The 13,657-nt window shown below is 48.9% G+C and overlaps 1 protein-coding gene across 14 annotated transcripts in view; it reads right to left on the bottom strand.

The window, feature by feature from the left end:
- EP400 (E1A binding protein p400) overlaps positions 1-8,134 on the bottom strand; it is a 112,598-nt gene extending 104,464 nt beyond the window's left edge. For 11 of the 14 annotated variants that reach the window (XM_057526062.1, XM_057526061.1, XM_057526074.1 and 8 more), the window contains exon 1: positions 7,745-8,133. The gene's annotated coding sequence lies outside the window, so the exon portion shown is untranslated. Of the gene's footprint in view, positions 1-4,050; positions 4,382-7,744 lie in introns of all 14 variants that reach the window. The other 3 variants (XM_057526063.1, XM_057526065.1, XM_057526072.1) reach the window with 2 other exon arrangements.
- Between the last annotated feature and the right edge of the window lie 5,523 nt (positions 8,135-13,657).

Raw genomic sequence — 13,657 nt, 5'->3', positions numbered from 1 at the left:
GATATAGAGATATGTACAATGGAAATTACTCAGCCATAAAAAAGAACGAAATCCTGCCATTTGCAACAACATGGATGGAACTTGAGGGTATTATGTTAAGTGAAATAAGTCAGATGAAAAAAGATAAATACTGTATGATTTCATTTGTATGTGAAATCTAAACAAAACTCACAGATACAGAGAACAAATTGGTGGTTGCAGTGGGGGTTGGGTGGTAGGCGAAGTGGGTTAAAGGGGATCAAAAGGTACAAACTTCCAGTTATAAAATAAATAAGTCCTGGGGAAGCAGAGCTTGGGAACTGTAGTCAGTAATATTGTGCTGCATATTCAAAAATTGCTGAGAGTAAATCTTTTTTTTCTTTAATTTTATTTATTTATTTTTGGCTGTGTTGGGTCTTCGCTGCTGCACGCGGGCTTTCTCTAGTTGCGGCGAGCTGGGGCTACTCTTCGTTGTGGTGCGCAGGCTTCTCATTGCGCTGGCTTCTCTTGTTGCAGAGCACAGGCTCTAGGCACGTGGGCTTCAGTAGTTTTGGCTCGCGGGCTCTAGAGCACAGGCTCAGTAGTTGTGGCGCACGGGCTCAGCTGCTCTGCGGCATGTGGGATCTTCCCGGACCAGGGCTCGAACCCGTGTCCCCTGCATTGGCAGGCGGTTTCTTAACCACTGTACCACCACGGAAGCCCCGAGAGAGTAAATCTTGAAAATTCTCATCACAAGAAAAAAAAATTGTAACTCTGTATGACGACAGATGGTAACTAGACTTATTGTGGTGACCATTTTGCAATGTACACAAATGTCAAATCATTACGATGGACACCTAAAACTAATATAATGTTGTATGTTAATTATATTCCAATAAAAATAAGCAGATACATACATTCTGTATATATATTTTTTTCTTAAAAATATATTTCCTAGTTATGTCCACTAAAGAGTCTGGAAGCAATAACACCCCATAAATACCTGCTTACTTTTGCAAAAAAGGAACTCAGGAAGAATAAGCCAGAAATGAAGGGGGTGGGTGCAAGCAGACTGGCAGGACAGCGAAGGAAGGGGCGCTTCTGAGTACACCATCTCATATCATTTTGACTTTTAGAATCATGTTAAAGTGTTACATGTTCAAAAAGCCAAATTAAATCAATAGGGATGAAGAACTCCCTAAAACTGAACGCAAACAGAAGCAAATCTAACTCTGGAAAGGACAACATAATCACCAACGGAACGGGGAAGGAAGGCACGGATCAACTCCATGATGCTGGATAAGAACAGGGAGTCAGTATCAACTCATGGTTTTTCCTTAAAACACATTTCCTGTCTCCTGAAATGGCCTAAAAACAATGCCATCCTGGCAGACGGGAGGAAAACTAGGGGCAGAGAGCTCTGCAGAACAAGCAGCAATGTACACAGCCTCGCCGGGCTGGGGGGGTGGGGTGGTGACGAAAGACAGAGAGAAAGGTTAGGAAACTTTAGGACAGTGGTTCTCAGCTGTTTCATCTCCATATTTGAAAAAAATAAACTCATGCCGTCGTTTAACACCATTTGTATTTCAAAGTCAAGTCAACAATGGGACTACAAACAAATCCAAGACTAAGTAAAGCTTCTCCTTTCAACCTGGGGCTCTCCTCAAACAGAGATGCCGCTGCACACACACTCACACTCTTGAAAACCAGCAGAGTTAAGGCTGGAGGCCTAGCGACAGGCACAGGCGGGTTAAGAAAGGCCAGGGTGACGGGCACCACTCAGGGCACCGCGGGGGCCGCGTCGCCACACAGCGCAGGCCTCTGCGGGGCTGAAACGCAGGCAGCGTCGGCCGGGGGAGTCTGAGGTCCGTGAGCTCCAGGCACCACCACCACATCTCAGTTTTGTGAGAAAGCGATTCAGGCGGAGCCCAGGCGGGGATGGAGACTGACCCCCATCAGCAGAGCGGTGGTAGCTACACCACGAGGACCTTCACCCCCAGACACCCCACGTCTAGCCACATGAAACCTCCCTCTTTTCCTGAAAACGCACTGCCATCCTCCAGAACTTCCCTCTGCAGAGAATGCTCTCTGCCCTCTACTCCCTGGTAACCTGTATTCAAGGGCTTTTTGTAAGTTGTCTTTGTGCTGCCCTAAGTAACTTGATAGACACCCCAAAAATGGACCAACCACCTCTGCCAGAGGAAGTAAAAAAAAGGCTTAAATTAAACACATTAAAAACAATGCTTTCACTCATCTTGAATTGCTCCCCCAAATTTTTTAAAAGATGGATGGATACATGGATGTGTGATAAAGCAGGTCAGTAAAATGTTAATAATAGAAAACTAGGTGGTGGGTATCTAGGTGTTTACTGTAAAATTCTTTCAATCTTTGTGTATCTTTGAAACTTTTCATAGTAAAATGTTAGCATCTATTAAGATGGTAACACCAGATGTCACTTAACAAAAGTCCTATTGGCTAACAAAACATTCATTCTTCTCCTACCTCAGAGCAGGTTATGAAGGTTCCATAGTAGTTCCTAAAATACGTAAGTTCCAAAAGATATAAAATGGACTAAACTGAGTTTTAAAACTGTCTAGGGTGCATTACACCATGTGCTACTACAGAGGCCTGACCTCTCTGGGGCTGCAGTGGAAACGGAAGCCCAGACTTCATGTCCCCAACGTCCCTTCTGATTAAAATCATGGTGTTGGCGGTGGGTCCTTAACCTGATGGGCCAGCGCCTCCTGTACTACACCAGGTGGGATCTATCTCAGCTTGAGAGGAACATTCAAGACAAACTGAAGAAGTGCTTCCTTAAACACCAGCGAATAAAGCTACAAACGCCCAATTCATTATTCTGCTGCTATATCTCAACCTTTTTTTCCCCATTGTCCCCCTAAGAAGCCTATTTAGGCATTTCTCTCCCAATCGTCCCCCATGAAGTTGTAAACCATAGCTATACTGTATATGTGTGAAGTACTATGACCCTTTGGGATGCCACAAACCACTGTCATACTTAATTATTTCTCACCTTCCTCTCAAGAACCAATTCTGATCGCCTTGTGGGAGATATCACCCTCACAGAGAATGTAGCTTCTAATATATAGAAAGAAACCTATTTTTGCAAATTTTCTGTACATCTAAAGTTATTCCAAAGTGTTTATTTAAAAATTAAATAGAGGCTTCCCTGGTGGCACAGTGGTTAAGAATCTGCCTGCCAATGCAGGGGACACGGGTTCGAGCCCTGGTCTGGGAACGAAGATCCCACATGCTGTGTAGCAACTAAGCCCGTGCGCCACAACCACTAAGCCTATGTGCCACAACTACTGAAGCCTGCGCACCTAGAGCCCGGGCTCTGCAACAAGAGAAGCCACCGCAATGAGAAGCCCTCGCGCACCACATCCAAGAGTATTCCCCGCTCACCGCAACTAGAGAAAGCCTGCATGCAGCAATGAAGACCCAACGCAGCCAAAAATAAGTAAAATACATTTATATAAAAAAAATTAGGGCTTCCCTGGTGGCACAGTGGTTGAGAATCTGCCTGCTAATGCAGGGGACACGGGTTCAAGCCCTGGTCTGGGAAGATCCCACATGCCGCGGAGCAACTGGGCCCGTGAGCCACAACTACTGAGCCTGCGCGTCTGGAGCCTGTGCCCCGCAACGGGAGGGGCCGCGATAGTGAGAGGCCCGCGCACCGCGATGAAGAGTGGCCCCCACTTGCCGCAACTAGAGAAAGCCCTCGCACAAAATGAAGACCCAACACAGCCAAAAATAAATAAAATGAATAAATAGCTATTAATTAAAAAAATAAAAAATTAAATAGACCAAATATCAAATAAAAATCTTAAAGTCACAATCTAGATTAAGAAAATAAGACTCAACTATATGCTGTTTACAAGAATACACTTTGAAAAGAAATGCATACAAGGGAATTCCCCGGTGGTCCAGAGGTTAGGATTCGGTGCTTTCACTGCTGAGGGTCTGGGTTCAATCCCTGGTCGGGAAACTTAACACCCTGCAAGCCACGTGGCACGGCCAAAAAAGAAACAAAAAAACTTTTTTTAATTTAAAAATAAAGAAAGAAATGTATACCAAGTCAGTCAGTTTGGGGACGTCAAGGACGAGGAGAGAGAGCCAAGAGGAACGTCATCACACTTGGGGCGCTTCTGTCCTGTCCAACTCTAAGGCAACGTGAATCGTTCATTCACTACTTGTACTAAAAGGCTGGCAAGAATCCAAATGTCCTTCAGCGAGTGAATGGATAAACCGTGGTCCATCCACACCGTGGACTACTATACCACTCCACAAAAAGAAACATTCTCGGTACACGCAGCAACCTGGATGAATCTCAAATGCATTACGCTCAGTGGAAGAAGCCAGACTCAAAAGGCTCCACGCTGCGTGAGTTCCTTTAGCTGACATCCTGAAAAAAACAGAAAACACACACTCAGGGGTCAGAGGCTGCCAAGGGCTGGGGAAAGAGTTGACTACAGAGTGGCAGCACAAGGGAACTGCTGGGAGGGAAGGAATTGTTTTGTACCCCAACTGTCATGGAAATTACACATTTGTCAAAATTCTCTGAATTCTACTCCAAAAAGTGAATACTATTAAACGTACATTAAAAAAAAAAAAAAAAGCTAAGTCAAACAGCAAAGTGAGGATATGCAAAGACCTTCCCTTCCACTCAGAACATAAATGATTTTTAAAATTTATTTCTACAATACAATAGTGCGCCTAAACAGGATAAAAATTTCTGTTGGTTAAAATAAAGCAAAACACACAGAAGGGGCGGGGCTGAGATAACAGGCCCAAAGGACGCTCTACCCGGAAGAAAAGTCTAAGGGCCAGGGTCTTGATTCCTAACGGCAGCGGGTACTTAGCCCCTCTACGGGGGGCCGCGGAGCAGAAACAGGCTCCAGGGCAAGACGTGAGGCCGCAGCCAGAGTCAGCTGCTTGCCCTGCAGGCGCTCACTGCCGCCACACTGGGAGTGCGGGACCCTGGGGGGGCGGGTCGCTGTGCAGAGAGAATGCCAACGAGAGGATTCAAGGCATAAGACAGACGGCCCCTGTGAATGGTCCACGCAAAGGACACCACGCTGCCTGTGCAGGACGTCCAACTTCACCCAGGGCCCCCTGAATGCAAGATCCAGCAGCTGAACCCTTCCTTCAATGGCCTCCGGAGCTCCCATCTCCAACTGCAGGAGTCAAATTCAATTCTCTTTATTTCTACCTACGAAATCCAAACCTCACCTCGTGCGTAAGTCTCTACTAGAAAAGCCAATTTCCCTCCTCTAACTTACAGCATGCCAAGTCTATTCCTCAGCAACCCCTATAATTTTTAATTACCCCTGTGTGCCTAAGTCCCTACCAAATCCATCTGCTTTAGAAAAGAATGTGTCCATTAACTTATTTACTCAACAAATGTTTATTAAGCACGTACGCCATCAGACACGATTTGAAGCACTGTGTGTAGGAGAGCGAACAAAGCATAGTTCCTGCCCCATGGGGGGCAGTAAGGCAATGAACAAAGCAGTAAGTGCCAGACCATCAGTGCAGTGGCAAAGCTCAGGGTAAGGGATGGAGCATGTGGGCGAGTGGGCAAGGTGCTGGGTTATCCAGCAGCCTCTCTGAGGAGGGAACTTCTGAAAAGAGAACTCAGTGAGAGGCAGACCCGTGGCACGTGGGGACCTGATGTTTCAGGCAGAGCCGATGCGTGTCCAGGCCTGAGCTGGGTGTGGCTGGAGCCAGGTGACAAGGAGTGGGGTCAGGACATGAAGTCACAGGGGCAGCAGGGACCTGGGCACAAGAGGCCCCATAAACTGCCTTAAGGACTTTGGCTTTTTTTCTGAGGGAGATGAGAAAGCATGGAGGGCTCTGAACAAAGCAGTGCGTCACCTGAATCTGTGCTGAGAGTCAACTGCACAGCAGCTCAGCTCAGGTGAGCAGAGAGCAGGGAGGAGGTCACTGGAATAACCCAGGTGAGATGACCCGGGGGGCTTAAATGACAGCTGTAGCCAAGAAGGCAGTGAGAAGCAGTCAGGTTTGAGATCAATTTTTAAAGTGCCGACAGATCAAATTTGGAACGTGGAAGGAACGCAGAGACCACACAAGGAGCTCTGTCCTGAGCAACAGGAAGAATGGAGCTGCCTCTGACTGAGACGCAGCAGTGTATAAGCAGGTTTCACACGTGTAAAAGTGGCTGTTCGGAAGATCCTGCCAGGAGATACACATTCAGGGCGTGTTGACAAGTGACCTAGTCGTGACACGGGATGAGATCACCCAGTGTACAGACCAGAGAGGAGGTGGGAGGACCACCTCGAGGCATTACACTTTGTATAAGTTAGGGAGATGAGAAGGAACCAGCAAGGAGGCGGAGGAGAGCAACCATCAAGGTAAAAGGACAATCAACAGAGTTGTGTCCCAGTGCCACCAGGGGACAGCGATTCAAGGAAGCCATGGGAGGTCCAGTCAAAGGCTGCCAACAGGGACCAAAAGCTTAGTTGAACCAACGTTCAAGAGAAATGAGAAGAGGAGGAAGTGGTGATAGCGAGCTCGCGATTCTTCCTAATTCTGGTATAAAAGGAAGCTAAGCCCTAGAAAAAGTAACGGTAGCCGGAGGGGTTGTACGTTGATGAGAATACTCTGAAGAGAAGATAAACTGAAGGCAAAACAAGAATATTAAAGCCAGGGCCTGGGACAGGCAAGAAAGAGTGGATCCAACACAAGAAATTAAGTAGATAATGGGTCACTGATACTACCCCACTAACAGCAACTGCTGTAGAGGATTTCATGGCACCTGCCCGTGCTAACTACGTTTTTAAAAGCACACAGAATTACACTGTACAATCCCCATTATTAAAAAAAAAATTACATGAATAGAACAAGGGGCCACAAAGAAACTGCTAAGTGTGCTTATCTTTGGGTGGTAGAATGATTTAGAGTTTTAAGATTATTTTTACATTTTTTTCCAACCATTCAGAGAGCATATTTGTATTTCATTGGTTCCACTAAAAAAAAATTACAAAAACCATTTTATTGCACATATCAGGTAAAAAAAAAAAAAAATCACCAGAAAATACAAGTAAGCGAAGAGAATAAAACTCATCTATAACGCCCGGGAAAAGCACTACAGCCCGCCGCTATGTTATTCTTCTCCGACTGAGGAGGTGGCGTCTGAGCAGAGATGCGGGCGGCAGATCTCTGCGGGAAGCTGTTCCGGGCGGAGGGCGCGGGCAACGCGAAGACCCCGGGGGCGACAAGCCTTAGCCAGCTGAGGGCTGCAAGTGGGCGAGGGAGGGGGGCTGGAGGCGGCCGCACGCCGCGGCGCCGCAGGGCTCCCTGGCCGACGCGTCTGACAAGTCACTCTCCCTCGGCACCTTTGCCCACACCTGCGCGGGACACCTCGCGCGAAGAAGCGAAGCCGCGCCATCCCCATGCTGCGGAGAGGGTCGGGCATCGAACCCGGACCACCACACCAAAAGAAAGCAACAGACCTGACTTGAATCCCGCGAACGAAAAACAATGCGAGGCGCCCCGCGGCCCCACGGCCCACTCACCGGGAGGAACGGGCCGGCCCGCAGCGGGCCCGCAGCGCCCCCGGCCGCCGCCGACCCCCCTCACGACCGACCGGTCCCGGCGCCGAGCCCGTCCCGTCCCACAACCAGCGCCGCGCGGGGCCTCCTTCCCCGGCGCCCCGGGCCTCCGCCGGGGGGCTCCAGGGGGAACCGAGGCCGGGGCGCAGGCCATAAGACCCCCGGCCCGTCGTCCCCGCCGCGCCCACACCTACCCCGGGTCTGGGCCGCGCTCCTCCACGTCGGGCTGGGGCTGGGGACCGGGCCCAGTCGGCGCCGTTCCGCTCGACACATCCGGGGCCCGGCCGGAGGAAGCGGCGGCGCGCCTGCTACGGCGAGCCGGAAGGGACGCGCGCCCCGCGCTCGCAACTGCGCGTTGGCGCCCGGCGTGACGTCGGCGGAGCGGAAGACGTGGAGACGGCGGCGAGAGCTAGACAGGCACGGCGAGGGCGCGGGCCGATGGGCCGGCGGCGGAGCGGGCGCCGGGTTTGTGGAGAGCGGAGGTTGCCCTGGGGGCGCTGCGAGGACGAGGGCGCGGGTGTGCGCTCGCTCCTCCCGCCGCAGCGTCTATTGCGCGCCGGCTGCTGGCCTCCGGAGGAGGTCCCGGAAGCCCGCGGGGCCGCCCATCCCGGGGGGGGCGGGGTCGGCTGTGGGCGGGGCGAGGGGCGGGCAGGCGGCCTGGCCAAGCGGGATGAAGGGTCAGCCGGAGGGCGGAGTGAGGAGGCGGCGCCGAAAGGGGGCGGGAGCCGAGGAAGTCATCCCTCAGAACCAGACAAACCGTGCGGGGAGACGGGGTGTCCACTGGTAACTGTTACCCAGCTCACCTTCGGCTGCTCGCTGCTCAAAGCCAATACACGGGAAGCAAGAGTCAGGAGAAAGGAAAGGTGCTTTAATCAGAAAAGCCGGCAGTCTGGGGAGGAGGTGGACTCGCGTCCAGAGATCAACTCCGAGGATTCTGCTCAGCCATGACAGTTTCTAAAGGGACAAAGCGGGGAGAATCTCAGGCAGTCATCGAGGCAGCAGGGTGGGTTCTGCGTCCTTCTCCATTGCGTGCAGACTGGCTGACTCTTCAGATGTTATCTTGCCTCAGTGATCTACCTGCAGGATTGCTAAGGGGGCTGCTGGGGGCAGAGAGCTGGTCATTCTTTAACTGCTTAACTCTTCATTCTGACTTCTTTTAATCTAGGGAAAGAATCAACAGCTTAGGCAAGGCATGTGTGCATTCAGGAGAGCATTAGTCAGGAATTAGGTTAAATTGCCTAGTGATCTCATTCCTATAATTAGGTTCTTTTAAGGTTAGAGGGGAACAGAAATGGGCAAACAAGAAAGGGGCAAACAAGCTGCTTTCATAAAGAATGGAGTTGGACCACAGCCTCACACTATATGCAAAAGTGAACTCAAAATGGATCAAAGGCCTAAATGTAAGTGCTAAAATTACAGAACTCTCAGAAGGAAACACAGATGCAAATCTTCAGGATCTTGGATTAGGCAGTGGTTTCTTATGACACCAAAAACAGAAGTAACAAAATAAAAAATAGGTTGGACATCATCAAAATTAAAAATTTGTGTTTCAGATGACACCATTAAGAAAAAACAACCCAGAGAATGAGAGAAAATAGCTGCAAATCATATACCTGATAAGGGACTTGTATCCAGAATAAAGAACTTGCAACTGAAGAGTTAAAAGGCAACTAATTTTAAAATGGGCAAAGGGATGGATTAACAACAAGGTCCTACTGTATAGCACAGGGAACTATATTCAGTATCCTGTGACAAACCATCATGGAAAAGAATATGAAAATATATATATATGTATATGTGTATAACTGAGTCACTTTGCTGTACAGAAGAAATTAACACAACATTGTAAATCAACTATACTTAAGTTAAAAAAATTTTTTTAAATGGGCAAAGGACTTGCATATATGCCTCAAAAGAGGATGTACAAATAGGCCCATGAAAAGATATTCAACGTCATTAGGGATCGGGGAAATACAAACCAAAACCACTAGGATGGCTTGAATCAAAAAGTCAGGTAGGGGCTTCCCTGGTGGTGCAGTGGTTGAGAATCTGCCTGCTAATGCAGGGGACACGGGTTCGAACCCTGGTCTGGGAAGATCCCACATGCCGCGGAGCAACTAGGCCCGTGAGCCACAACTACTGAGCCTGCACGTCTGGAGCCTGTGCCCCACAACAAGAGAGGCCGCGACAGTGAAAGGCCCACGCACCGCGATGAAGAGTGGCCCACGCTTGCCGCAACTAGAGAAAGCCCTCGCACAGAAACGAAGACCCAACACAGCCAAAAATAAATAAATAAATAAATAAAATTAAAAAAAAAAAAAAGGTAGGGCTTCCCTGGTGACGCAGTGGTTAAGAATCCACCTGCCAATGCAGGGGACACGGGTTCGAGCCCTGGTCCGGGAAGATCCCACATGCCGCAGAGCAACTGAGCCCGTGCACCACAACTACTGAGCCTGCGCTCTAGAGCCCATGAGCCACAACTACTGAAGCCCACGTGCTGCAACTACTGAAGCCCACGTGCCTAGAGCCCATGCTCCACACCAAGAGAAGCCACTGCAATGAGAAGCCCGCTCAGTGCAATGAAGGGTAGCCCCAGCTCGCCACAACTAGAGAAAGCCTGCGTGCAGCAATGCAGACCCAAGGCAGCCAAAAATAAATTAATTAATTAATTAAATTAAATATTAAAAAGACATTGTTAAAAAAAAAAAAGGTAACTGCACCTTTATCTTGGATAGCCCTGAATGAGCCCGTGTGAGCCCCGAATGTAATTGCAAGTGGGAGGTAGAGGGAGATTTGACTCCAGAAGAAGTAGGAGAGGAGATGAGAGAAGCTAGAGGCTGGACAGGTACGACTGCTGGCTGTGGGCTGTGATGCAAGGAATGTGGGTAGAAGCTGAAAAGGACAAGGAGATGAATTCTCCCCTGGAGCCTCCTGCCAGCACCATGATTTTAGCCGCATGAGACCCATTTTGGACTTCTGGCCTGCATGACTCTAAGATAATAAATCTGCGTTGTTTCAAGCCAAAAAAAAAAAAAAAAAAAGGTAACAAGTGCACAAGCCTATGGCAAAATCGGAAACCTCATACACTGCTGGTGGGAATTTAAAGTGATGCAGCCTCTTGAAAAAAATGGTTTGGCAGTTCCACAAGAGTTGTTAGGAGTTAACATATGACCCAGGAATTCCACTCCTAAGTATATACCCAAGAGAATTAAAAACACACAGCCACATGGAAGTGTGTATGAAAATATTCTTAGCAGCATTACTCATAATTCCCAAGAAATGGAAACAACCCAAATATCCATCAACTGATGAATAAACAAAATGTGGCATATCCATATAATGGAATATTATTCAGCCAAAAAAAGGAGGATGAAATATTGACACAGGCTACAACATAGATGAACCTTGAAAAAAACATTACACTAAGTGAAAGAAGCCAGACACAGAAGGCCACGTATCACATGATTCCATTTATATCAAATGTACAGAATAGGCACATCCATAGAGATGGAAAGTAGATTGCTGGTTTCCAGGGGCTGGAGGGAGGGCACTGGAGTGACAGCAGCTGGATGCCGGGTTTCCTTTCAAGGTTGATGAAAAAGGTGAAATTATGTAGTGCTGATGGTTGCACAACTTTGTGAATTTACTAAACACCACTGGATTGTGCACTTTGAAAGGATGAGTTTTGTGGTACGTGAATTATATCTCAATCAGAAATCCATCTTAAAAAAAGAAATGCAGGCTAAAGTGATCAACTCCTCAGCAAAATGCAGATGCAAATATCCTCTCTGATATTAAACACACAGAAAATTCTAAAGAGAAAAAAAAACTTGACTATAAAAGGGAGACAGGAGAGGGACGTGAAAGGGGATAAAATTAGTTGGATGAAAGAGGGGAGTGATTTCATGTTTCTAAGTACTGGTAGGGAGGCCCTTTCAATCTTCACTCCACCCTCCTACTTAGCAAAGTTGGAAAGTTAAAAACTACACCTGCCAGATTCCTTGGAGGTCAGAGCCCCAGCCAAGACTTGGGCCCCTCCCACTTGCTGCATCTGTGCATGACTGGGGGTGGCGGGGAGGTGCCCTCCTTCCTGCTGCTCCTGGCTGCACTTGCTGCAAATGTGAGTTGACAAATTTGAGTCTCTCCTGTAAGGGAGGTCCGGTGGTGGGTGGCTTCTTGACCTGAATCCCTGACCCTGGACGCAGCTCTGGGCCTGCCATAACACATCTCCAAGTGTGGGGCTACTGGGGGTCCTGGGTCCTCCCATCCCTCTCAGCTGCAGAGGCAGTGTCAGCAACTGGAGGTGCCTTGGGGGGTCAGTTCTGTTTTGTTTTGGGAGTCATTCCAGGAGACCCAGTCCAAACCAGGTTATTAGGCCCCTCCAACAATGCACAAGCCCCAGATTTCCTGTAGAAAATGTCTGCCCAACTAAATCTGCAGAGTGGTTTCCGTTTCCAGAAGCAGACTGTAACATTTTTCCCTCTTAGACCCTCTCAAACTGCAGTTTCAATACACACAGATCAAAACTGCTTAAATGTAAGCTTTAAAAACTGTGAACCGCTATATTGTATACCTGCAACTTACAGAATATTGTAAACCAACTATACTTCAATTAAAAAAAAAAAACGCTTATATGATTTTCCCACTGTTTTCTTGGATGGTTGATTCCTGTGCACATCGTACGTGCTGGCCAGTGTGGGACTCTGCGGGGCGGCCGGGGAAGGCTGGCATGATGGGCCGCCAAGCTCCTCCCTCAGCCAGGGGGACTGGGGCAGGGAAAGGCGCCAGCTCAGGCTCTGCTTTGCCCTCCTGCATCGGGGGGGATACAGTGCTTTTCTGTTTTTGTTTTGTTTTTTAATTTATTTTATTTATTTATTTTTGGCTGCGTTGGGTCTTCGTTTGAGCGGGGGCTACTCTTCATTGAGGTGTGTGGGCTTCTCATTATGGTGGCTTCTCTTGTTGCGCAGCACGGGCTCTAGGCCCGCAGGCTCAGTAGCTGTGGCACGTGGGCTCAGTAGTTGTGGCTCGCGGGCTCTAGAGCACAGGCTTCAGTAGTTGTGGCGCACGGGCTTAGCTGCTCTGCGGCATGTGAGATCTTCCCAGACCAGGGCTCGAACCCGTGTCCCCTGCATTGGCAGGCGGATTCTTAACCGCTGCGCCACCAGGGGAGCCCTGCTTTTCTGTTTAAATCAGCCAGACTCAGTCTCGGTTGCTGACAACTGAGACCCTGACTATGCAGGCCCCTGACTCTTTCCTGAGTGTGCTTCCCCACTCAGGCAAGGGGCGTGAGACCCAAAAGAAGGCCGGCCCCAAGATCAGGTTTGCTCCCTGGTGTTGTGGAGAGTGGGGGAACAGGCATTGTCTTATGATACTGGCAGGGATCCAAGGAAACACTTCTACGGCGGACAGGGGCTGTCAGAATTAGGTAGCCATTAGAAACCCGCCAGACCACCGAGTCTGCATCTAGGGGTGCTCACACGTGGACAAGGATGTATAGGATGGTCGCTGTGTGCAAAATCAAAGGCTGGACACACGTCCACCAGCAGGCTGAGTAGTATGGACCGCGTACACCGTGGGCCACCGGCAAGAACGACACAGACTTTTGTGATGGCAAAGACCACCACCGTCTGTGTGAAGACAAGGGTCAAACATGCTCATATATGCACAGAGATCTCTGGAAGTCGCAAGAAAAAAGTAAGAGTAGGGGCCTATGGAGAGATACTGGGAATTAGGGAGGGAGGGCAACTTCCGTTTTTTTGTACTCTGGTTGTTTTTCCAAGTACATATTTTATTTTATCTTATTTATTTTTTTGGCCGTGCCATGCAGCATGCAGGATCTTAATTCCCTGACCAGGGATCGAACCCATGCCCCCTGCAGTGGAAGTGTGGAGTCCTAACCACTGGACCACCAGGGAATTCCCTCCAAGTACATATATTATTTTAAAATATCACATACCCATGGATCCTCCAAGGTGATTTAAATGAGTCACCCAGGGACTTCCCTGGCGGTCCAGTGGTAAAGAATCTGCCTTCCGATGCAGGGGACGTGGGTTCGATCCCTGGTCGGGGAACTAAGATCCCACAGGCTGCGGGATCCCTCGCACAAC

The sequence above is a fragment of the Balaenoptera acutorostrata genome, chromosome 13 (genome assembly GCF_949987535.1).
Source record: "Balaenoptera acutorostrata chromosome 13, mBalAcu1.1, whole genome shotgun sequence".
Lineage (NCBI taxonomy): Eukaryota > Metazoa > Chordata > Mammalia > Artiodactyla > Balaenopteridae > Balaenoptera > Balaenoptera acutorostrata.
The sequence above is the reverse complement of the archived record's forward strand: the minus strand, read 5'-3'. Positions and strand labels throughout refer to the sequence as shown.